At 37.3% G+C, this 25715-nt stretch overlaps 1 pseudogene; it reads left to right on the top strand.

Annotated features, from left to right (window-relative positions):
* Positions 1-5808: 5808 nt before the first annotated feature.
* LOC114619771 lies at positions 5809-9577 on the top strand (annotated as a pseudogene).
* Positions 9578-25715: the final 16138 nt, after the last annotated feature.

Below are 25715 nucleotides of genomic sequence, written 5' to 3'. Positions count from 1 at the left end.
GGGGAGAGAGGGAGGAGAGGGAGGAGAGGGAGGAGAGGGAGGAGAGGGAGGAGAGGGAGGAGAGGGAGGAGAGGGAGAGGGAGAGAAAGTGAGCTGCTAACGAATGTCCCTTTGTGTTGTACATCATTCAGAGTACCTGATCACATGTTACAAAGTTCATCACAAGTTCACACCAAAATTCAAATCATAAATTGAAATAGAAGTTTGCAACAGATAATGTTTGCATGCATATCTATTAGGAGTAATTATCTGGCTAAACATCCATCACTTGTCTAGCTCCACAGGCTTACTGAAGGTTTAAAACTATAACTAAGAAATTAGTGAAGTTTTGTACAGATAAACCCAGGCAATATATTCTCTTCTGTCCTAGTACCTATAATACATCATGAGTTCCCTTTTAGTAACCTTTGGTTAATTGTTTTACAACTACCTTGGGATGTGCTCTGAGCAGGAAAGAGTCTGGTTACTATCTAAGTGCTGTTAACTGATGACACTTGGGAGACTGGCAGAGTTCTCATAGCAGTTTTGACAATCAGAAAGGTATGTAATACCAGTCCCACTATAAAAATAGCTAAATAATCATTGATATAATTTTAGGAATTCTTATAGGATCATCATTAAGACTTAAGAAGTTGTCTATTTGTCTATGTAGCATCACTACAAGACAGTACAGCTTTGTGGGTCTGCAGAGGTCTGCTCCAAAGGGGTGTGCTATTGCTTAGTGATTGTTACATATGTTTAATAATAATAATAATAATAATAATAATAATAATAATAATAGGAAAAGCATATTAATAGCAGGATCTTTCCGAAAATACGCCCAACACAGCCTTGCTGAATGGGGCACACTTGTTGCAGATTATATAATAATCCAAGGCAAGCATTTCAGGATGATCAAGTGCTAATTATTAGCTTGTCCCATTATGGCTCCTGACAATAAATATTTTTTATAAGCTGCTACTCAAAGAAGTGTTGCTACTTGTGTTATTCCTTGCCCTAAAGATATTTTAGTTTCTCCTCTTCACTGTCCTTTTAAGTTACACACTTAAAAGGAATTGTATTGAGGAATTGTATTGTCTGGAACAGTTGAACTTTTCTTGTGTCACAGTAGTTTAACAATGAGGATAATCATAATTCATATAGGAATCATTGATGAAAACTATACATGGGAAACTACAGTATAGTTCCCACTGATCACAGTTCCCACTGATTTTCAATTTAAAGTGGGAGAAAACATGCACAGTTATTATTATTGCCATATGTAACCACTTCATGGAAAAGTGAAGGAAGGATTTGGTAGTAAAGGTAAAGCCATAACTTCAAGTGTTGTTGATGGGTTCTAGGATAACTTCACAAACCACACACTTATCTCAGTAATACAGGGATAGTTTATTGAGCACCAGGAATGATAGATCAGGACCATAGAACAGAATTGGGAGCTGGCTGTGACTTTAAGCCAGGATCCTACAGATTTTTTAAGCCTTGAAATACACAAACATCTGTGTCCAGTTATTTCATCAATCAAGATAAAGAGATAAAGAATGTCCTTGGAAATATGTCTTTGTTGTACATTTATCCTGCTCCCATTGGTTGGGGTATTCAACTGTGCCAGGAGACTTGCCTTGTCTAACATTTATGTCTTAACTTGCCCACCAGGATGTCATTTACCCATATAACATGTCTCTTTTTTGCCAGTTATCCACATATATGTCTCCTTTTGCCAAGTAGGATGCCAGTTCCCAGGGAGGTCTTGGGAACTTAAACTTTATTCAACTATTACTGAAAATGGAAGTCTTATTCCAAATAGTCTCTTATATTAATGCAGATATCGATTTAATGTTGGGCTCCATCCAAGGGGCAGCTTATAAAAGCAAAGAATCTGCAATCAACTAGAGAGTGAAAAAGTTTCCTTATACCATTAGTAACAGCACAAAATGGCAGGCTAGATAGCTACCTAGGCCTTACCATTTCCTCTAGGCCTTAACATTTTTATTGAAAGAACATGATAAACCACCATTGGATTTTAAATTAAAGGAAAAACTTTTAGAAGATTGATTGATTCTAAAGCTGATATTTCTATTAAAATTATAATAGAATGGCTACCCTACTAGCCTAGTAGCAAATTCAAACTTGATAGTATTGGAAAGTATGAGATCTGAGATTTTTAAAGTGCTACAAAAATTGTAATGCATAAGTACAGAAGGCACAATGACAATCCTACAGCCTTATGTTACTTACATTTGGGTTAATGTTTAGAGAAGAGACACTTTACAGGAAACTAATCCATATTAGCCGAAATCTATATTTATCTCTCTGATGTTATCTAATCTTCAGAAGCTCAGTGGCTTACATAAAAGATGGGATATCAAAATCAAAAAGGACTAGGAAAAGGGTTGCAAAGGATTATTAAACCTATATATTCCCACAAAGACAAAATCACAAAATCATAAACATATGTAGCTGCCATTGAAAAATATATCAAAGCCCTATTTCCAAAAAAAAGGAAGAAGGAAGGAAAGAGAGAGAGAGACAGAAAGAGAGAGAGAGAGAGAGGGAGGGAGAGAGAGGGAGAGAGAGAATATAGGTTTTTTTTCATCAGTTGGAGAATGGGAGCATAAAATCTTCCTTTTCTCCCTTGAATTCTCATATTTTTGCAGTTACAAAGAAGTCTGATAAATGGTGATTACTGATTGAATTACAGAATGTTAATGATATCATGTGGACAATGGGAGCTTCACAGCCCAGTTTACCTACATCCTCAGGTATTTCTAAATGTTGACTTTAATAGTTTTAGATTTAAAAGATTGCTTTTGTACTACACATATTCAGCCTGATGGTATGGTGCACTTTGCCTTTTCTGCTCTCTCATTCAATCACAAAGAACCTCAGGTGTGATATCTATGAACTGTATTAGCACAAGGCATGACAAGCTCCCCTATTAAATGTCAATACTACTTAGGGAAGATTTAAAACCCAGTGAGTCAGTTCTTCCCACTGGATTGTATTATTCACTATATGGATAATATCCTGTTAGCCACCTCTAAAGAGGATGAGCTACCATCCATATGTGATATGACTCAGGATATGCTACATAAAAAGGGGCTTACTATTGGACCTGAAAAGGTACAAAGATAAATGCTGTGCAATATTTGGAAGAGTTAGTTACTAAAACAATTGTTAAAGATAAAAATGTTTCCATTATACAAAACATTTAAAAACACTTAACAGTTTATATTCAGGTTCACAACTGGAGAAGCCCCCTGCATTCCTGGAGGGGATGCTGGTACTCAGAACCCCAGATAAAATCTCAGGCCCCCTTCCTGCCAACATGCCTTAGAGCCCACCCAGTTGTTCCAAACATCACACTCTCACTTTGGCTACACATCCTGTCCCTCAACTCTCCAGAAATGCCCTACTCTACCAGAGATTCCACTGGTATGTGGAACCCCATAGCCCATAATCCAGAATCCCCAAAGACCCCTGGTCTACTAGTGGCATTGCCAGTTCCTAGGAGTTAGAACCCAGAGACAACATCCCAGAGCTCAAGTAGGCTACCAAACCCCATCAAAGCCACCCTAATGGACCTTAAGACTGGCTAATAATCATACCAAAGATCACATAGGTCAGAAGACCAGAGATGAAACAGAAAGCAAAAGAAAAGATATCTGTCCAACAGAAACAAACTGAGAAATCAGCACCTAAACCCCAAATATAAGTACCTAAAGGCTAGTATAAGAGCACGAAAGCAAGGACAGGGTGGCATCCCAAACCCCAGCTACAGAAAGGCCTGGATATTCCAACAGGATTGAAATATAAGAAAATGACCTTAAAACTAATTTTATGAAGTTAATAGTGTACTGTAAAGAGGAAATGAATAAATTCCTTAAAGAAATTTAGGAAAACACAAACAATTGAAAGAAATAATACATCGCTTAAAGAAATCCAGTTAAACACAAATAAACAATAGGAGGAAATGAATAACTCCATTAAGGAAAACAAAGAAAAACAAACAAATAAACAAACATGTGAAGGGAATAAATAAAACTGTTCTAGACTTGAAAATGTAAATAGAAAAAATTAACAAAACACTAAATAAGGGACTCCTGGAGATGAAATAATCAGGCAAGCTAACAGGCACTACAGATGTAATCATCACTAACAGAATATAAGAGATGGAAGAAAGACTCTCAGGCATAGAAGATGTGTTGGAAGAAATTGATATATCAAAAAATGTTAAATCAAAAAAATTCTTGACACAAAAACATTCAAGAAATCTGGGGCACTATGAGAAGACCACACACAAGAATAATAATTGAAGAAAGAATCTTAGCTAAAAGAACCAGAAAATATTTTTAACACATTCATAGAACAAAATTTTCCTAACCTTAATAAAGACACTCTTATAAATGTACAAGAAGCTTATAGAACATCAAATAGATTGGATCCAAAAAGATACCCCTACCACTTCCACCACAAAATAATCAAAACACTAGTCTGATCTACTTGGGGTAACAGACAGCAGAGTTGAGTTGTGCTATGTCCTCTGACCTCCATTGCCTGGTCGACAACCCACGTTGCTATCCCAAGGAAACTTTGGGGGTTCTAGGAGCATCCAGTTTAGACGCCTCTGCAGCAATCACCTGCTTGCCAGGTCCACCTGGAGCACAATCAATAGCGATGAACAGTGTTCTGTTTCTTGAGATCCATTGCCAGGCTCCACCAGCCTCCCTGAGGACTCCAGCTGGCATCAAAAACATCCAGCCATAACCAGGGAAAACCAGATTGCTAAAGAACATTATAAGAACACAATCAGCAAATGTCATGGTAATATAGCTCCACTGGAATCCAGCTACCCTGCTACAGCAAGCTCTGGATATCCTAACACAGTCAAAGCCAAAATAACAAAAAAAAAGACTTTAAATCCTATCTTATAAAGATGATTGAGGCCCTTAAAGAGGAAGTGAAAAAAGATAAAGAAATGTTGGAAAATACAATAAATAGGTGAAGAAAATGAATAAAAGTGTTCAAAAACTGAAAATGGAAATATAAACAATTAAAAAAAAACCCACAAACTGGAAATCCTGGAGATAGAAAACTTAGGGAAGCAAACAGGAAACAGGAATCACCAACAGAATACAAGAGACTGAAGAGAGGAATTCAAGCTTAAAAGATAAAATTAAAGAAATCAAAGTCAAAGAAAATGCTAAATCATAAAAGTACATGACACATAACAACCATGAAATCTGGAACACTATGAAAAGATCAAGTCTAAGAAAAAATAGAAATAAAAGAAGATTCACAGCTTCAAGTCCAAAAATATTTTCAACAAAACCTTAGAAGAAAATTTTCCTAAAGTGAAGAAATATATGCCTATATACATTTAGCAACCTGACAACTCACCGAAATAGATAAGATCAAAAAATAAAATTCCCCTAATGTATAATAAGCAAAACAATTAGTACATAGAACAAACAAAAAGGCCAAGTAACATACAAAGGGCAAATCTATCAGAATTACACTGTATCCTGACTTTTCAATAGAGAATCTAAAAGTTAGACTGGCCTCGGCCAATCTATATTCTCTAAGAAACCACACAGATGTCAGCCCAGACTACTATACTCAGCAAAATTTTCAGTCACTGTAGATGAAAAAAATATTCTATAACAAAACCAAATATAAACAAATCCAGCTCTACAGAAGATACTAGGAAGAAAACTCCTACACAAGGAGGCTAACTATACCCAAGAAGCCTCAGGAAATAAATAATGTCACACCAACAAACTAAAGAAAGGAAAGCACATATCCAATATGTCAACATTCTTAAAAATAGCCAAGTCATTCAGACAGTAAGTAGTAATTGAACTAATAGACAATATGACCCAAATGGACCTAACAAATATCTACATAACATTTCACCCAAACACAAAAGAATATACCATCTTTTCAACACATCACAAAACCTTCTCTAAAATTGTCTATATACTACAAAGTGAAGTAAGCCTCAATAGGTATAACAAAATTAAAATAACCCCTTGTATTTTATCAGACCACAGTGGATTAAAGCTGGATTTCAACAGCAACAGGAAGCTTACAAACCCATGGAAACTGAACAACTCTTTACTCAGTGACCCCTGGGTAGGGGAAGAAATAAAGAAAACAATAAAATACTTTATAGAATTCAATGAAAAGGAAGATATACCATACCCAAACTGATGGGACAGAATGAAAGCAATGCTAAGAGCAAAGTTCATTGCACTAAATGCCTTCATAAAGAAATTAGAGAGATCCCATGCTAACAACTTAAAAGCACACTAAAAACTCTAGAATAAAAAGAAACAAATATGCCAAAATAGGAGTAGACAGCAGGGGCTGGAGAGATGGCTCAGCGGTTAGGAGTACTGACTGTTCTTCCAGAGGTACCTGAGTTCAATTCCCAGCAACCACATGATGGATCACAACCATCTGTAATGGGATCTGAGGCACACTTCTGCCGTGTCTGAAGACAGCTACAGTGTACTTATATAAATAAAATATTTGAAAAAAAAAGGAGTAGACAGCAGGAAATAATCAAGCTCATGGCTTAAATGGATAAACTAGAAACACAAGTAACACTACAAAGTATCAATGAAACCATGAAATGTTTCTTTGAGTAAATCAACAAGAGTGACAAACCCTTAGTCAAACTAACTAAATGGAGAAAGACTGTATCCAAACCAACAAAATCATAAATGAAAGGTGGGACATAATAACAGACACCTAAGAAACATTAGACTTTACTTCAAAAGCCTGTAAATTAGGAGATGGAGATGAAATGGATGATTTTCTTGATAGATACCATTTACCAAAATTAAATGAAGATTGAGTAAACAATATAAACCCTAAGGAAAATAAGCAGTTATTAAAAGTCTCCACCTACAAGGAGGAGAAGCCCAAGGTCAGATGGTTTTAGCACAGAATTGTACCAGACATTCAAAGAAGAGCTAATACCAATACTCCTCATACTCCTCAAATTATTCTACAAAATAGAAGCAGAAGAAACATTGCCAAACTCATTCTGTGAGGTCACAGACCTCACCCTGATATCTAAACTGCATACTCAAAAAAGAGAATTTTACAACAGTTCCCCTTATAAACATTAATACAAACATAGCAATACTTGCAAATCAGATTCATGAACACATCAAAAACATCATCTACCATGATCAAGTAGGCTTTATCCCTGAGTTGTAGAGATCGTTCAATATATAAAAATTCATCAATATAATCTGCCAAATAAACAAAGTAAAGGAAAAAAATGCTCATCTCATTGGATGGTGACAAAAATCTTTGACAAAATCCAACTGCTTCAAGTTAAAAAGTCTTAGAGAGATTAGGAACTCAAGACATATACCTAAACATAAGAAAGGCAATTTACATCAAGTCCATACCCAAATTCAATTTAAATGGAGAGAAACTTAAAGCAATTCAACTAAAACCAGAGACAAAAACCTGTGCTCACAAAATTAGAAAATTTAAAATAAATAGACAATCTTTACAGATACCACTTGCAAACGTTAAATCAAGATCATATAAACAAGTTAAATAAATATATAACCTTAAAGAACTAGAAGCAGTCATTAAAAGTCTCTCCAATAACAATAACAAAAACAAAAAAGACATGAACCAGACAGTTTTAGTACAGAATTCTATTAGACATTTAAAGAAGACCTAATAACAATACTCTTCAAATTATTCCACAATATAGAAACAGAAGGAACATTGTCAAATCAATTTAGTGAGGCCACAGTTACCCTGATACCCAAATTACACTAAGACTCAACAAAGAAAGAGAAATATGGACCAATTTCTCTCATGCACATTGATATATATATTTAAAAAAAAATTCTCAATAAAATACTCACAGACCAAACCCAAGAATACATGAAAATGATCACCCACTAAGATCAAGAAGGTTTTGTATCAGAGAATTCAAAATGATTCAAAATACAACAATCTCTCAACATAATTAACCACATAAACAAACTGCAAGAAAAAATAGGCACATTATGATTTCATTAGATGGTAAAAAAAAGAAAAGAGGTATTGATAAAATTCAAAATCTTGGAGACGTCAAGGATGTGAGAGACATATCTAAATATAATATGGGCAATTTACAGCAAGCCAATAGCTAATATCAAATTAAATGGAGAGAAACTCAAAGCAACTCCAATAAAATCAGGAGCAAGAGAATGTTGCCCACTCTCTCCATATCTATGCCATATATTACTTTAAGCTACAACAATAAGACAGCTATGGCAAATCAAAAAGACATAAATTGGAATCAAATATTGCAGATGATATGACAGCATACATAAGTAACCCCAAAAATTCTACCAAATAACTCCTATATCTGATAAGCATTTTCAGCAAAATGACTGGGTACAACTTTAACAAAAAAAAATCAAAAATTACAAAAAATAAACAAACAGAAAACAACAAAAAAACCAAATGGACAGTGACATAACACCTTTCACAATAGCCACGAAAATAATATAAAATATCTTAGTGCAACTCTTTAACAATTGAAGGTATGTATGACAAGTACCTCAAGTTTTGAAGAAAGAAATTGAAGATTTCAGAAAATGGACTTCTGTGAGTTTCTTCCTGCTCTGAACATCAGGGCTCTGGCCTCTGCCTTCTAGCCACCCCCCTAGCACCACAGCCTCAAGAAAGGACACTCTGCAATCCTGCCCAGGAAATACAGTTATCTGCTGTGCTGAAGCTGGAGGAGAAGTCAGTCTTTCCCCAGAGTGACGAAGAGAGAAAAAGAACAGCAAGTAAAGATTAGACATATTGATGAAGTCCAAAATGAAATAGACTTAATGAACAAGCCAGTGAGGAAATTTGGAAAGAACAAAAATATAACAAACTTCACTAGCCACTCTTTCAGAATAGGTCAGTGTTGATTGCCAAAATTCCAAGTTTGGGGATAAGAACATTTGTCAACTATCCACAAGTTGAGAAAGATATGAAGGCTGTGCATTATTTGACCAGAGTTGCTGTGGCAGAATTTGAAGACATTAAATAAGGCCACAGAGTAGATTTGTATTTTGATGAAAATCCTTACTTTGAAAATGAAGTTCTCTCCAAAGAATTTCATCTGAATGAGAGTGGTGATCAATTTTCAAAGTCCACAGAAATCAAATGAAAATCTCAATAGGATCTGACAAAACGCTCAAGTCAAATTCCTAATAAGGCCGGCAGGAAGATGCAGCACTAAGAGCCAGGGTGCTTCTTCCCCTGGTTTACTGGCCATTTTGATGCAGGTGCAGATGAGTTAGGAGACAACATCAAAGATGGTTCACAATATGGATGATGAAGAAAGCGAGGCAGAAGGAGAGGCCAAAGAAAACAAAGAAGAGGGGGAGGACGAGGAGGACGAGGAGGAGGACAAGGACGAGGAGGAGGAGGATGAGGATGAGGAGGATGAGAGAGGGTCTGAAGAATTTGATGAAGAAGGGGTTAAGGATGAAGGAACAAAAGACGAGATGATGATGAAGGTGAGGAAGGACAGGAGGATGAAGGTGACGATGATTAACACAGAAGACTGATGGATTCCAACCTTCTTTTTAATTTTCTTTTTCTCTAGTCCCTGGGATCAAGTTGCAGTGATTCCAGTCAGTTCTGTCCTTTTTTTCAATCTCCCTCTTCTTGAGGTGTCTCAACATCATAACTCTCAACCTATTTGGGAAGGGTGCTTATCTTGAGCAAAACAAAACAAGAAAAGAATCTCCACATTTCTGTTCCAAATTCATTTTATCCTTTCTTGTCTCAAAACTGTGGATTCAAAACTGCCACCATGCTGTGTGAAAAACGAAAAGCCTCCAGTTACCTTAGCTCTGCTGGAGACGAGTGTGATAGACCCCTATGTAGTAGTGTAGAGAATCCTAGCTTTCTTCTTTTCTCTGTTTATTTGGCTTAAAGATTACATTGTGTCTCTTAATGAATACAGACAGTTAACCATTCTCCAACATGTATCTGTCTACTTTCTGTTGTTTAATAAAAAGAAAAAGGAAATTAAAAAGGAGATATAGACAGTCAGCAAGAGTATGTTTGAGGTGTCTGAGGGTTTTGAGTCCTGCCACATGGATTTGGTGGAGACAGAATGACATGGTCCTTGCCTCTGGGAGAAGGCCCCTGGTGTGAGCCTCAATGAGTGTCAATGGCTGCTGTGGACTGTGATGTAAGTCTTGTTTGTATAAAAATGTACATATTTCACATTCCTATGAAAAATTCCTATCAAAAATGTCCTGCCTGTTGATGACTCCATGAGAATTTGAAGCAGTATAAGTCCAGGAGCTGAAGGTGTGGCTATGTTTCAATAAAATAGTAAATTCTGGGAACTTCAGAACAACCCTTAAAGCTGTGAGAAAGAGCTCTAAATACATGAGTTTGAATACAATACAACACATTCTTACATACGCATACGCATACACACACACACATATGCAACTATGCAAAAATATAAGCATATAAAGAGATGCAATATGAATTGTAAGGGGCTTGATTAATTTAAAGGGACACAGGCAGCTACACTATGAACCAGCTTGTCAGAAAGATACAAATGCAGGCAGATCCTAAGTTCAGGATAAGTCTAGAAGAGAGCAAGGTTATGACCAAGTGTGATAGAAATGGTAATTTTAGACATGACGTCTGCTTAACAAAGGCAGACAGACCTCTGAATTCTTTTGCAATCTTCAGAATAAAATGTATGCTTGATGTGTTTTAAGAATCAAAGGGCTGGGGTCACAAGACTCTGATTCATAAGACAATCAAAAGGGAGCCTGGAGTAAATGACTGGATTGATATGTAAAATAAAAGACTGAACCTGTGCCCAGCAGCAGATGAGCTAACCAGAGAATTATTTAGAATAAAAGGACAGAACTGCTTGGAGAAACATACACACACACACACACACACACACACACACACACACACACATATGCAAGCAGGACATGAACAAAGTGATCTCTTACAATAGCAAGCAGAACACTCACTCCATAAAGTGTCCTTGAGTCCTTTTTGTCACTCTCAGGCAGCCCTTTTCTCAGAATCCCACTCCAAGGGGCATTGGGGAGTTTAGTGGACATTTTGACAACAATACTTCTCCTTTGGTATGTTTAATTTTGATGATTAACAGACATCTTTGAGGTTTAAGATGACACTTTTAAAATAAAATTCTCTCCTGATAATGACTTGAGCCCTGCTACTCAATGGAAGAATCAATAGAACCTGTAGGACTTTATTTGGAGGTGACATACTCTCTTGTAACTTTATTTTTAACTTTTTGGTTTACGTTTTTCCTTTTCTCTGTAAGGAAATGGATACTTATTTTAAATGTTAAAGTATACCAGTTACTTTGTTACAATAAAACCAATGTGTACACAAGAGATCTGATGCTTTTCCGCTAGAACAGATGCTCAACAGACCTTCCAAGTTTGACCTGCGTAATGACATCATATAAAACTTTATCTCCCTAAATTCATATTTTTTTTGATAAGCACTGTTAAAATTAACCTCAGGGATGTGCAGATTGAGTTTAAGGGATTTGAATCACATCTTAATGTCTTTGTAACTGAGTGATGTGGGCAAATGCTTGCTGCTATGGACTTGTACCCTTGATTTTTATCTCAATTTGGGACAAGACCCTGGTATAGCTGTCTCCTGAGAGGGTCCGCCAAGAGTCTGACAAATACAGAGGCAGATGATCGAAGTCAACCATTGGACTGAGCACGGGGTCCCTAATGGGGTCCCCAATGGAGGAGTTAGAGAAAGAACTGAAGGAGCTGAGGGGTTTGCAGCCCCATAGGAAGAACAACAATATCAATCAGCCAGACACTCCAGAGCTCCCACGGACTAAACCACCAACCAAAGAGTACACATGGAGGGATCCATGGCTCCAGCTGCATATGTAGCTGAGGATGGCCTTGTTGAGCATCAATGAGAGGAGAGGCCCTTGGTCCTGTGAAGGCTGGATGCCCCAGTGTAGGGGAATGCCAGGGCTGAGAGGTGGGAGTGGGTTGGTGGGGGAACATCCTCATAGAAGCAGGGGGAGGGGAGAAACTGAGAAAGTTATAACATTTGAAAAGTGAATAAAGAAAATATCTAATAAAAAATAAAGATTAAAAAAATTGACCTCTAGGTACCTGGATACCATGACAGTACCCACTCTCATCATCACTGATGTGTTGTTCTATGCTATATGTACAAAGGATAGCTGCTGGCATGTTTTCATTGGCAGTGCGAACTGTCTAAGAAGATATGCTGCCAGGGTAAACAGTCAGTGATGTACTTGGGGGTACTCTGTCCTAGGAATGTAGTGGGACTCTGAACTGGATGGATGAAGAGCTGTCTGCTCAGCATCATTGAGAATAATGTTTTGGAAATCTACCTGATGTATAAGCTTTTTAATTCAATAAAATAGAGCTAAAATGAATTACTACTTTTTCAGAGATGATTAATGGATAGTCTGGTCAATTTCAAAGCTGTTTGTTGTACAAAACTTTATAAATGATACTACTGCATGAATAGGCAAACTGTCACCAAAATCTGTCTAGATGGATAGTGTGTAACATCTAAACTGGACTCTATTTAGTAAATACATCACTGTATAGTTCAGTAATCTTGCTCCAATAAAGGAATGTCAAGATTAAAAAAAAAAAAAAAGATATCAGAAAATGGAAAGTTTTCCCATGTTCAGGAATTAGTAGGATTAACATAATAAAAATGGCCATCTTACCAAAAGCCATCTATAGATTCAACCCAATTCACTTCAAAATTCCAACACAATTCTTTCTAGATCTTATAAGAAAAATATTAGAAGTTGTTTGGAAAAACAAATATTTCATAATAGCTGAAAAAATCCTGTATAAAAACACAAAGCAAACAAAAGACAAACAAAAACCCAGAACTTCTGGAGATATCACCATACCTGAGTTCAAGGTTCACTGCATATCTATAGTAATAAAAACTGCATGGTATTGGCAAAACAAAAACAAACACATACAAACAAACAAACAAACACACACAAAAAAAACAGGTTGGACAATGAAATTAAACTGAAGTCTCAGACAAAAATCCACATACCTGTTAATACTTGAATTTTAATAAGGAATCCAGAGTATACCATGGGGGGGGGGGAAGAAGCATTTTTAACAAATGGTGCTGGTCTAACTGAATGTCTGTCTGTAGAAGAGAAAATAGATCCATAGCTATCATCTTGCACAAAATTCAAATTGAAGTGCAATTTCAAAACCTCAACAAAACACCAGATACACTAAATCTAATAGAAGAGAAATTGAGGAATAGCCTTGAACACATTGGCACAGGAGACAACATCCTGGAAAGAACATCAATAGCACAGATACTAAGACTGACAATTAAATACGGGCCCTCATGAAATGGAAAAGTTTGTATAAGGGAAAGGACATCGTCAAGAGGACAAAACTAAAACCTACAGAACTGAAAAATATTTTTGCCAATTCCACATCTGAAAGAGGGCTAATTTAGAATTTATGTAAAGAACTCAAGAAACTAGACATTTAAAAACAAAATAATTTAATATTTAAAATGTAGTGCAGGTCTAAACAGAGAATTCTCAACAGAGGAATCTAAAATGGCCTAGAAGTACTTAAAGAAACGTTCAACATCCTTGGTCTTCAGGGAAAGGCAAATCGAAATGACTCTGAGATTTCATCTTACACCTGTCAGAATGAGTCTGTGATAGCTAATGTTAGGAAGGATTTGAAGGAAATGAAACACTCCTCCATTGTTGTGGAAATGAATATGTGTACAGTCAGTTTGCATATCAATATGATGGCTTCTCAGAAAATTTAGAATCCATTTACCTCAAGAACCAGTTATGTCACTCCTGGGGATATATATGCCCAAAGGATATTCCATTAACCCTGGCTCAACTCTGTATGTAGCAACTTAAATTGTAATAGCAAAAACAAAAACAAACAAACCAAAAAACCAAAAAAACCTCCAAAATAGCAACCCCCCAAAAAAAACTAAAGAATTGATTTTTTTTAAGAAGTATATTTATACAGTGAAATATTACTCGGCTGTTAAAAAAAAATGGCATGATGAAATTTACAGAAAAATAAATGGAACTCAAAAAAACAAAACATCATCTTAAGTGAGGCAAGCCAGGCCCAGAAAGACAAACATAGTATGTACTAGCTTATAAGTGGATTTACATCTAAAGTAAAAAGTAAATATGCTAAAATCCACTGACCCAGAGAGGCTAAGTAACAAGGAGGGCTCAAAGAGCTGGTGATTGCATGAGTCTTTCTGGGAAGAGAAATACAGTGGATATTTCAGGGTGAACTGCAGGAGAGACCATAAACAAGAGGGATCATGCCAGGGGAGGATGAAGGGAGAGAATACTGGGAGAGGTAACTGGAATTGGGACTCATTTCAGAGATGATGTAGAAACCTAGTGCAATGGAAACTCACAGAAATCCACAAGGGTAACCCTAGCTAATACTATTAGTGATGGGTTACGTAGCCTGAACTCATCATCTCCTGTAAACAAACGAGGTTTCCAGTGGAGGGAATGGGGACAACAATCCATCCATAAAACATTCAACCCACAACTTTTCCTACAAGCAATCTATGCTAGGGTAAAGCTGGCACAAAAAACAAAATAAACAAACAAAAAAAAAACCCTTGTGGGAGTGGCCAAACAATGACTGTTTTAGCTTGTGACCCAAGCCAAGAGAGGGAGCTGATCCAATCCATGTTCCTGACTGGAGGGCCAGAAACCATAGACCTAGAATAGAACTAAATACAATCGAAAGAAAAAAAATCAATGAAATTATTCCTTATTCCTTATGATATTCTGCTACACTCATAGACAGTAGTCTAGCATAATCATCATCAGAGAGTCTTCATCAAGCAACTGATGGAAGCAGATGCAGAGACCAACAGCCAAATATTAGGTGGAGCTTGAGGAAAAAGGCAGTAAAGCACAATAGAAAGAGTACTTCAGACCATTTTCACTTATGAATATTGATGTAAAAATACTCAATAAAATTCTGGCAAACCAATTCCAAGAACAAAACAAACACATCACTCACCATAATTAAGCAGGGTTCATTCCAGGGATTCGGGGATGATACAATATTTGAAAATCCAATAATGTAATCCACTATATAAATAAACTCAAAGAAAAAAATCACATGATCATCTCATTAGATGCTGAAAAAGAGTTTGACAATATCCCTTCTTGTTAAAAATATTGGAGAGATCAGAATCCAAGGTCCATATCTAAACATAATATAAGCAATATACATCAAACCATCAGCCAATATCAAATTAAATGGAGAGATACTTGAAGCAATCTGCCTAAAATAACGGACAAGACATGGCTACCCACTTTTTCCTTATCTTTTTAATGGAGTACATGAAGTTCTAGCTAGAGCAATAAGACAACAAAAAGAAGATCAAGGAGATACCAACTGGCAAAGAAGAACTCAAGGTATTACTATTTGCAGATGATACGACAATATACATAAGTGACCCAAAAAATTTATCAGAGAACATCTACAGCTGATAAACAACTTTCAGCAAAGTGGCTGGGTATAAAATTAACTCAAAACAAATCAGTAGCTTTCCTTTGTACAAATGATAAACAGACTGAAAAAGAAATTTGGGAAACAACACCCTTCACAATAGTCACAAATAATATAAAAATCTTTGTGTAGCTGCAGATACTGCTGATAAAATTACCCATGGTCTGAGGTCAGTATTTCTATTTTGGTCAAGCTTTATCATGCTAGCCTTTTTTGTTCTGGGAATACTTTTATTCCTGCCCATCATGTTAAAGCTTGTCTTTAACAATATCAACAACAGCTAGAACAAAGAAATAGGCTTCAGGCATGAAAATGACTTTGGGCTAGGACAGGAAAGTAGGCTTAGATATTTTGATCATCCTGATAAGCCCTTAGAAACAGTGATCACAGGAGTGATCAAGGGACTTTGTTTGTTGCCTTCCTTGTTCCTTCACTATTTGTGTTTATTGTCTTGCTTGTTCCTTGACTATTTGCATCTATTATATTGCTAGTTCCTCAACCTAGAACTGATCTTAATACTTGCACGTAATTAAAATGGCTTAAAAGCTAAAAGAAGGAGGGGGGCGGGATGGGAGTTTCTTTGGGAGGCAATGGGTAAAGGGAATGACATCTGAAATGTGAATAAATAACATATCCAATAAAAAATGAAAAAAAAAATCTTTGTGTAACTCTTTACCAAGCAAGTAATAGATCTGTAATACAAGAACTTCAAATCCCTCAAAAAAGAAATTGAAAAAGACCTTAGAAAATGGAAAGATCTCCTAGGCACATGGATTGGTAAAATTAACATAGCAAAAATGACTATCCTACCAAAAGCAATCAACAGGTTCAATGTATTCCCTATCAAGATTCCAAAACAATTCCTCACAGACATGGAAATAGCAAACTCTCAATTTCATCTGGAATAACAACAACAACAAAAACAAAACAAAACAGGATAGTGAAAAAAATTCTTAACAGTAAAATAACTTCATGGGGAATCACCATCCCTAACCTCCAACTGCACTACAGAGCAATAGTGATATAAACTGCATGGTATTGGTACAAAGACAGACAGGTCAATCAATGGAATAGAATTGAAGACCCAGACATAAGCCCACACACTTATAGACACTTGATCTTTGACAAGACTACAAAAACATACAATGGATGAAAGAAAACATCTTCAATAAATGGTGCTGGCCCAACTGTTTATATGTAGAAAAATTAAAAATAAATCTGTATTTATCACATTGCATGAAGCTCAAGTCTAAGTGGATCAAGGGTGTCAACATAAAACCCGATACACTGAATCTAATAGAATCACAATTAGGAAAAGAGTCTCAAATTCACTGACACAGGGGGAAATTTCCTAAACAGAACTCCATTGGCTCAGGCCATAAAACTAATAATTGATAAATGGGACCTCATGAAACTGAAAAGCTTCTGTAAGTCAAAAGACACAATTAATAGAACAAACTGGCAACCTATATATTGAGAAAAAATCTTCACTAACTCCACAACCAATAGAGGGCTAATATCCAAAATAATATAAAGAACTCAACAGACTAACTTCCAAAAATCCAAATAACCTATTAAAAAATGGTGTACAGAGCTGAACAGAGAATTCTCAACCAAGGAATCACGAATGATTGAGAAGCACCTAAAAGAAATGTTAACATTCTTAGTCATCAGGGAAATCTATATCAAAATGACTCTAAGATTACACCTTACACCAATCAGAATAGCTAAGTTCAAAAACTCAGGTGACATTCAATGCTGGTGAGGATGTGGAGAAAGAGAAACACTCTTCCATTGCTGATTGGATTGCAGGCTGTTGCAACTACTCTGGAAATCAATCTGAAGATTCCTCAAGAAATTGGAAATAGTTCTACCTAAAGACCCAACTATACCACTATTGGGCACATACCCAAAAGAAGCTCCAACATATAACAAGGACACATGTTGCACTATGTTCATAACAGCTTTATTTATAATAACCAGAAGCTGGAAACAACCCAAATGTCCCTGAACTAAAAAATAGGTACAGAAAATGTAGTATGTTTATACAATGGAATATTACTCAGCTATTAAAAACAACAACTTCACAAATTTTGCAAACAAATGGACGGAACTAGAGAAGATCTTCCTGAGTGAGGTAATCCAGACCCAAAATGACACAGTATGTACTCGTTGATAACTGGATATCAGCCTAAAAGCTCAGAATACCCAAGATATAACTCAGAGATCATATGAAGCTTAACAAGAAGGAAAACCAAAGTGTGGATTTTTTAATCCCACTTATAAGGAAGAACAAAGTAATCACCAGAAGCAGAGGGAGAGAGGTTCCTCAGTGGGATACAGGAGAGGGAGGGAAAAAGGACAGGCCTGTTCAGGCATGGAAAAAGATAGGAGAGAAGTCTACAGGAGCAGGAAAATGTTTAGAAATATGTAGCAGTGGGAGGTGGGAAACTGGAGTGAGAACCACTAGAGAGTACCAGACTCCAGAGATGTGAAAGAAGGCTCCTGGGACCAAACAGGGATGACATTAGCTGAAATACCTAAAAGAGGGGACATAGAACCTGAAGGGACCTCCCCAAGTAGATAGGTATGGCCCCCAGTTGATGGAAGGAACCACACACCCAACTCAAAATTTTAACCTAGAATTGTTCCTCCCATTCCCAGTCCATCCTCTGATGGTTCCACATCCTACACCTCTTCCCCCTGTCTCTAAGAGGATGTCTCTACCACCCTCGATCTCAGCAGACCTCCCCACTCCCTGGCACCCCAAGCCTTATTCTTTTATTAAATACTAAATTTAAAAAGGAAAAAAGAATACAACTCATTAAAAAAATCAGCAGTATCATCAAGATTCTTGTAAGTTGTGAAATGCCTCAATCATGACAAAAGTTATATATCCAAATAAATAGTTTCACTATTTCTTTTCTTATGAAAAAACCAGGAGCAGAGACTGAAGGAAAGGCCATCCAGAGACTGCCTTACCTTGGGATCCATCCCTTCTGCAGCCCCTAGAATACTGTTGCTGCCCAGTAGGGTTATCCTTTGGGAGGGTCTGCCAGCACCTGACTAAGATGCAGATACTCACAACCATTGAACTGAGCCTAGGGACTCCAATGAAGGACAATGAAGGGCAAGGACTGAAAGACCTGAAGGAGATTGCAATTCAATAGGAAGAACAATAATATCAACTAACCAGACATCTCAGAGTGCCCAGGGACTAAACCACCAATCACGGGTGGATACAGGGCTCTTGCTACATGTGTTGCAGAGGATTGCCTTATCTGGCATCAGTGGGAGGAGAGGCACTAGGTCCTCTGGAGGTTCAATGCCTCAGAGAAGAAGGATGCTAATGGGTGAGGTAGGAGTGGATTGGTGGGTGGAGGAGTACCTGGTAGATGTAAAGCCGAGGAGGGATGGAACGGTGGGTTTGTAGAGAGGAGATGAGGAAGGGGGATGACACTTGAAATGTAAGCAAATAAAATATTCAATTAAAAAACAATTATATGAATTTCATTCTTGCTGTATTATATTGCCCATAAATAATAATCAGTTTTTAAAAACATTACAGATTTTCTAATTTCATTTGCAGATTATCATACTATGAAGGAAACCATTATCCAGTTGGTAAGCTATGAGATTTTTCTAATATAAACTGATATTTGATTGCAAAAATTTTTCAACCTTCTCCCATTTCTCAAGCAGATACTTACTTTACTGATCTAAAGGTATATGAGAGAACATGGTATCTCCTCAGCTATTCATAAGTCTATCAATACTTCTTTTTTTCTTAGCCCAATAACAGAACTATCTGTTTTACCTATTACAGTTAATTCATAAACCCTTAAATAGTTTCATATTCTGCTTACTATTTCCAACAATAGGCTTATACTTGTGTACAGAGTAATCTTCCTGGTTTTTTGGTTGTTCTTTGTTTTGGGGGGTTGTTTTTTGCAGAATGAAATAACCAAGCTTATATAGTACCCTACCCTAATTTTACCTCTCCAGAAGAAAACTGGGAAGGGGTATACATCTGTTGTATAAATAGAACTACTGGAATATTATGGATTCCTCTGTGGTTCCTGCAGACCCAGATCATTAAGGACAATAGTAGAGAGAGGAGAGACATTGGTTGTGACCAGAAAGATAGCAAACTTCCACGTAAAGGCAAAAGTAGATATTGACCATACCATCCAAAGTCAAATCTTCACACCTGGGTCCAAGTTAAGGCTCTGTGCACCTAAAGAGAAATTATTCTATGAGACTCTGATCCTTCCTCTGACACCAGAGAATCTCTTGCTGGCCATGCTAGCTGCTGTGACCTATGTATCTGCAGTGAGTATCTCTGAGCACCGGTGTTGGTCTTATATTCCACATCCTCCTTTGCTTCAACTTATAGATTGGATGGTTCCAGTTTCTGTTATCTTTACAAATGACTCCATGTTTATGCCTGAACCTTGAGACTGTAATAGACATTCACTCATTTGACAGAAAAATCTGTGACTATGATTATTGGGTTCAGCAGGTTGACAAGGTGCTTTTCTCTTGAAATTACAGTTAGAAAAAGTAAGAAAATTTTGTTTGGATAAAATATATAAGATGTGCATTTACTTCATTTTTGTTTCTGACTGGTTTTAAAAGTATAAGAATGTTCTGCATGTTTTGGTTATAGATTATTTCCCTATAAGTTATTGGGTATGATTAAAAATTTGCAACCTTGGTAAAAGAAAGTTGGCTTAAAACTGGTAACTGAGGATTGGAGTCATTCAGAAACCAGATGTATAGAAATAGGATTTAAAACAATGTCTCTTTAATGAGATATTAAAAGCTGCACTATCATGCATTCATGTATAAGAACTGACAGCCAACTTTGTAACATAAAAGTAATGCATTTAGTGTTGATTTAAGAGAAAATGGATTGTTTGCATTGTTAAAAATTGGTTTTGTTTCTCAAAATTATGGTTATACTCTAATATTGCGAAAGAAACTTAAAAACACAGTTAAACTGCCAGTGTTCCAGTGGCTGCAGTTGGCAGTTCAATCGTTAGCTCTAGAAATTTTGACTCACTCATGTTTATGGTTAAGAAGAGGATAGAGCAAGTGGAGAAGATTGGAAGAGTATTAAAAGAGTAAAAACCAGCTGTGGCACAGTACAGGCCTGCTGCCACTTTTTACAGCATTATTAGATACAGTGGTAGAGGAAAATTTCGTCCCCCAAGATTGAAAAGGAGGTTTCAAGTAAGTTTTATCTGGGATCAAATAAGGCTCTGATGAACTCTACTTGAGGAAATTGTAGGTAGGCTGCTAAAAGGGCAGGTAGAATTTTTAGAGACCCTCAGGCAGGAGTACCGTTTACACAATTGGCTTATGAGAATGCTAACTACAGTCCAAGCCATGCTTTCACAGCGCTGTGGTGATAAGGAATGTTCTAGGTATGGAGACATAGATCATTTTAGGAAAGAGTGTCCAAAAAAATAGAGGCATACACAGACAGAAGAATCATTCCCCTGGAATCTGTCCTCAGTGCAGGAAGGATATCAATGGGCCAGGCCTCAGGAAATAGGCCCAGATTAAGAACTTTCACATTTGAGTTAAGACAAAGCTCAGAGTGGGCTCAGCAGAAGCTGGTGTGACATTCCTTTTGTCATGGTCACTCTGACTAGCCTTTAGAAAAGTGTTTTCCTGAATTTTCTTTGTTGCCTTGCTTCTTCCTTGAGGAAGAAAGGTCAGTCTCAGACACAAGGACATTTACAAGAGACAGTTTATGGTCCAGGAGCTGTATACTGATTATGCTGGAGAAATTAAAATTATGCCTGCTTCTATCCATGGCATAGCTGTGCCTGCTACAAGATACTGGTTATTCCAATAATCCAAAACAAAGTTCAAACTTAAGATTTATAAAACTTGTGGGAAATTACAGCCTGACTTGCCTTCTCCAGCTGCCATTCCAGGAAATGCATATAGAATTATTATAGATTTAGAAGAGTGTTTTTTATACTGTTCCTTTACATTCTGGTGAAGGTGAGAGGTTTGCATTCATTGAGTATACTTGTAATTTTTGAGAGCCCATGAAGCGATATCACTAGAAAGTTTTGCCTCAAGTAATGGCTAGTAGCCTTACAAGAAGTTAAGAGTCTGAATCTTCCAGTGTATATCATTCATTGTATGATATTTTATTAGTTGATCTCTCTGAAGGAGTTTTAATGCAAGCCTCCGTGCTCATACAACGAGCTTTAAGTTTTTGGGGAGTGTTTGCTGTTCCAAAAAATATTCAAAGGCAGAAAATATTTACAGACAACTCACCTAATGGGAAGACAGTATATATAGTTGGATCACATGTCCATTTTCTTAACTTTCCCCCAGCTGTTTGAAATGCTGAAAAATCAAGCTTTCAATTTGTATACTCATAGCCAGTATATAGCCCATGGTTTATAATTGTTTAAAATTGTTCCCTTTTTATATATTGCTAATTCTCAAATTTTACAAATACAGCTTAATTTTAAAAACATGTACTTTTCCTTAACTTTATAGTTATATACCAGGCAGATTATAAGCCTTACAGAAACAATTGGACATACAATCTTATTCTTTATATCATCAAAATAGTAATACCTTGAGACAATAATTTGGTATTTCTAAAGAGTGTGCAAGTCCAATTGCAAAAACTTGTATCCTCAATTTTTTCATAATGGTGTTAATGCTTGAGGACTTATATCTAATCAATTATGGCAAGTGGATGTTAATTCTGATTTTGGAAAATTAAAACATGTACATGTGACTTGACATCTTTTCAGACTTTCTAGTTGCAACTCTTTTAGCAGGAGAAGCAACTAAAAGTGTAATTAGTTATTGCCCAGATTATCTTTCTATGCTTGGTGTTCCGTATAAGATTAAGAGAGAATATGGAACTGGCTATTGCAGTCGGACATTTGAGATGTTTTGGTGACAACTTGATATTGACCATGTTACTGAGATTTCTTATAATCCTTAAGGAGAAGGCATTGAGAAACAGGTAACGTGGAACTTTAAAATAATATTCTTGTAACTCTCTGACAGTGGGAGGAGCAGCTACAGGTGCTTTTGCCCTCATTTTGGAGGAACTCTAAAAAATTGGCTTTTACAAAACAAAAGAGTGGAAAATATACCCCCAGAAGAAGTCCCCTAGAAATGTTCTTCACCATGCCTCAATTTTCTAAATCTGGACGCTCATGGCAAATCTGCTGCCAATCGCCTCTGGCACCCTGAGACCAATAAAAACTATGCCACAGTTATGTGGAAGGACCATCCTACCTTTAAATGGAAAGGCCTAGACTCAGTTCTTATATGGGGCCGAGGATCGATATGTCTGTTCGATACCAAAGAAGGTGCAGCTAGATGGCTGCCAGAAAGATTGGTGAAACAGATAACTCCATAAAGCCAGACCCAATTGTAGATAAAATGGATAACAATTGAGATCCAGGGAAGAGAGATCTCCCTGAGAATTCCCTTCTTTCTTCCTTTCCAGATAAAAATGAGCCACCCATGGTGATTGCTGTTGGAGGTTCTGATCCTGTTGCAGGCCTCAGGACTTGTACTACTCAGAACTTCAACCGGCCATTGAAAAGGACATGGAAGAGCTAGAGATTGGCATCACTAATCTGGAAAAATCTCCTCATCTACTTTTCCTTCAGCAAAGGGGGATCTGTGCTGCCCTCAAGGAGGAATGCTGTTTTTACACTGACCACACCAGGGTAGTTAGATATAGTGTGGCCAGAACCAGAGAGATTAGAAATCAAAAGAAACAGCAAGAACAACGAAAACTGGTTCTCTGCCTCTCCTTGTCTTATCACCATTTTCCCTTCCATCCTGGGTCCAGTAGTCAGTTCCCTTCTCCTTGGGCCTTCAAAAGACTCATGGTCTCGGTAAAGTAACAAATTGACTCCTTGGCATCTAAGCCCCTACAACTACATTGTCATAGACTTGATTTGACTGATAGAGGCTTGGATGAGCTTTGCAATGATGTATCTCCTTTAGGAGCTGCATAGAACTCAGATCTACGCACGTTGGTTCCACGTGGTGTGAACACAACGTGGGTACCTGCAAGGGGTGCGTGACAAGGTACTGCAGGGAGAGGACCAAAATTGTCCACTTCTGAGTCCCCTGAAAAGCAAACCTGATTGCATAGAGGCTGGTGTTGATTTCTTGTGTCTCAAAGCAGCCAGCTAGGACCCTCGATATCATACGTGGCCACGAGACAAATAACCCTCTCCTTCTCAAAAAGACACCATTACAAATGATACTGGGAGGATCAGGTCAATACTTTCCCCCTCTGGTCAATGCCCACTCATCTGCCGATGAGAAGTGAGATTTCTTAATGTCTGCATTTGCCTGCCTGCTTCATTTAAAATTGTTAAAAGGGCACAGATGCTGGGAGCCAAACCCAGGAAACTACCTGCTGTCCTAAGAGAACCTAGGAAGTTACCAGCTGTTCTTGAAAGCCTAGTCAGTGCAAGATTAAGAAAGGACATTCATGTTCACAAGGACGTTCATGTTCACGGGTCTCAGGCCCCAGGAACTTAAAGAACGTCTGGCATTTCCTGGAAGCTGGTTATGACAATGGGATGGTCTATGGCAATAAGCATTCAATAGTGGGATAGCCCTAAGCAATGACCCTCACCCAAATTTCCTGGTTTGCTGTGTCTTTATAACCTGCACCCAAAATGATAGTTTCAGAGCTTGATCAGAACCCCAGACTTGCTCTCATTCCTTGTGTCTCTTGTCCCTTCATTCTTTCGCCCCTTCCCTACGGTCTCATTGAATCCCCGTGGGTGGGGGCAGTGTATTATATTTCTCTAGACAGAATTAGTCCTGGCAAGACCATGGACATGCTAGACCACCCCTCTTCTCATTGTACAGGGAAGGGGGAGATGTAGGGGACCCTGGACCACCATCCCAGCTAACAAAGTTGCTTAATGAATTGCCTTCATGAGAAACTGTCCCTTTTGGAAGAATCTGACCTTCCCCTAAGAAAGAATTTCCTGTTCATAGAGAACTGTTGCCCTGGGACATTCCAGGAAAAACTGCAGAATGCTCCACCAGATGACTGACCTTATCTATCGATAATTGATAGAGTCCCCATCCTGTTCTTTGTTTCCCTTCCTCCCTTGCCTAGAGTATATCTTGTAAGCCATTTCTGCATTAAAGCAGACCTTGACAAGTCGCCATTTGCTTGGTCTCGTCTTTTCTCTTGCCCATGTTCCTTTGCAGGTGAGGTCCCCCTCAACCCCCACGAATAACTGGACCCACGGGTTGGGTCACTATGTGTAATGAATTGCAGTGTTTACAACACATACAAAGTCTGTGGTTTAATTTTGGGAGGAAAAGTCAATATAGTCCTACAGATATTCCTACAATATAAGATTAGTATATCCCTGAGTCATACTATGCTAGAATATTTGATTTAAAAATTAATGTCAAGGGGCTAGAGAGATATCTCCATAGTTATGAGCACTGACAACAATTTCAGAGAACTCAGGTTTGATTTCCAATACCCACTGTGGCTTACAGCCTTCAATAACTTCAGTTTCACAAATCCAGTGCATAGTATTTTCTCTGGTTCCATGGCATCAAGCATGCAAAAGGTGCAGAGACATACTTGCAAGCAAAACAACCATACACATAAAATGAATTAGAAATAAAAATGTACTTGGTGTTACTGTGTCATAAAAAATACTATAAGTAGATTTTGGATAAGGATTGTCATAGTTTACAACAGTTTCTTAAATGGCTCTAAATATCTGCCAAATTGTAATATTACACAAAAATCAATTCTTATTATTAACTATTATAAAGTTAAAATATCAACAACACCAATATTATAAATACCCTGCCCTGTTGTAACAGTAAGTCAAAAAATTTCCTTTGTATTAAAGGAGAAGAGCACATCTATACTTTTAGTATGTAATTTTGTCTTTATCTTTAGTCACTGGTAAAGTATACATGCCAAAGAGTTTTTAAAATGTGTTTGATGAGGTTTTTATCAGGATTTTGAAACAGATTTCTCTGGGGGACAGCTCTGACCATCCTGGAACTTGCTCTGTAGAACAGAATGGCCTTAAGTTC

The sequence above is a fragment of the Grammomys surdaster genome, unplaced genomic scaffold (assembly GCF_004785775.1).
Source record: "Grammomys surdaster isolate TR1022 unplaced genomic scaffold, NIH_TR_1.0 165, whole genome shotgun sequence".
Classification (NCBI taxonomy): domain Eukaryota; kingdom Metazoa; phylum Chordata; class Mammalia; order Rodentia; family Muridae; genus Grammomys; species Grammomys surdaster.
This window is presented reverse-complemented; position numbering and strand designations above follow the sequence as displayed.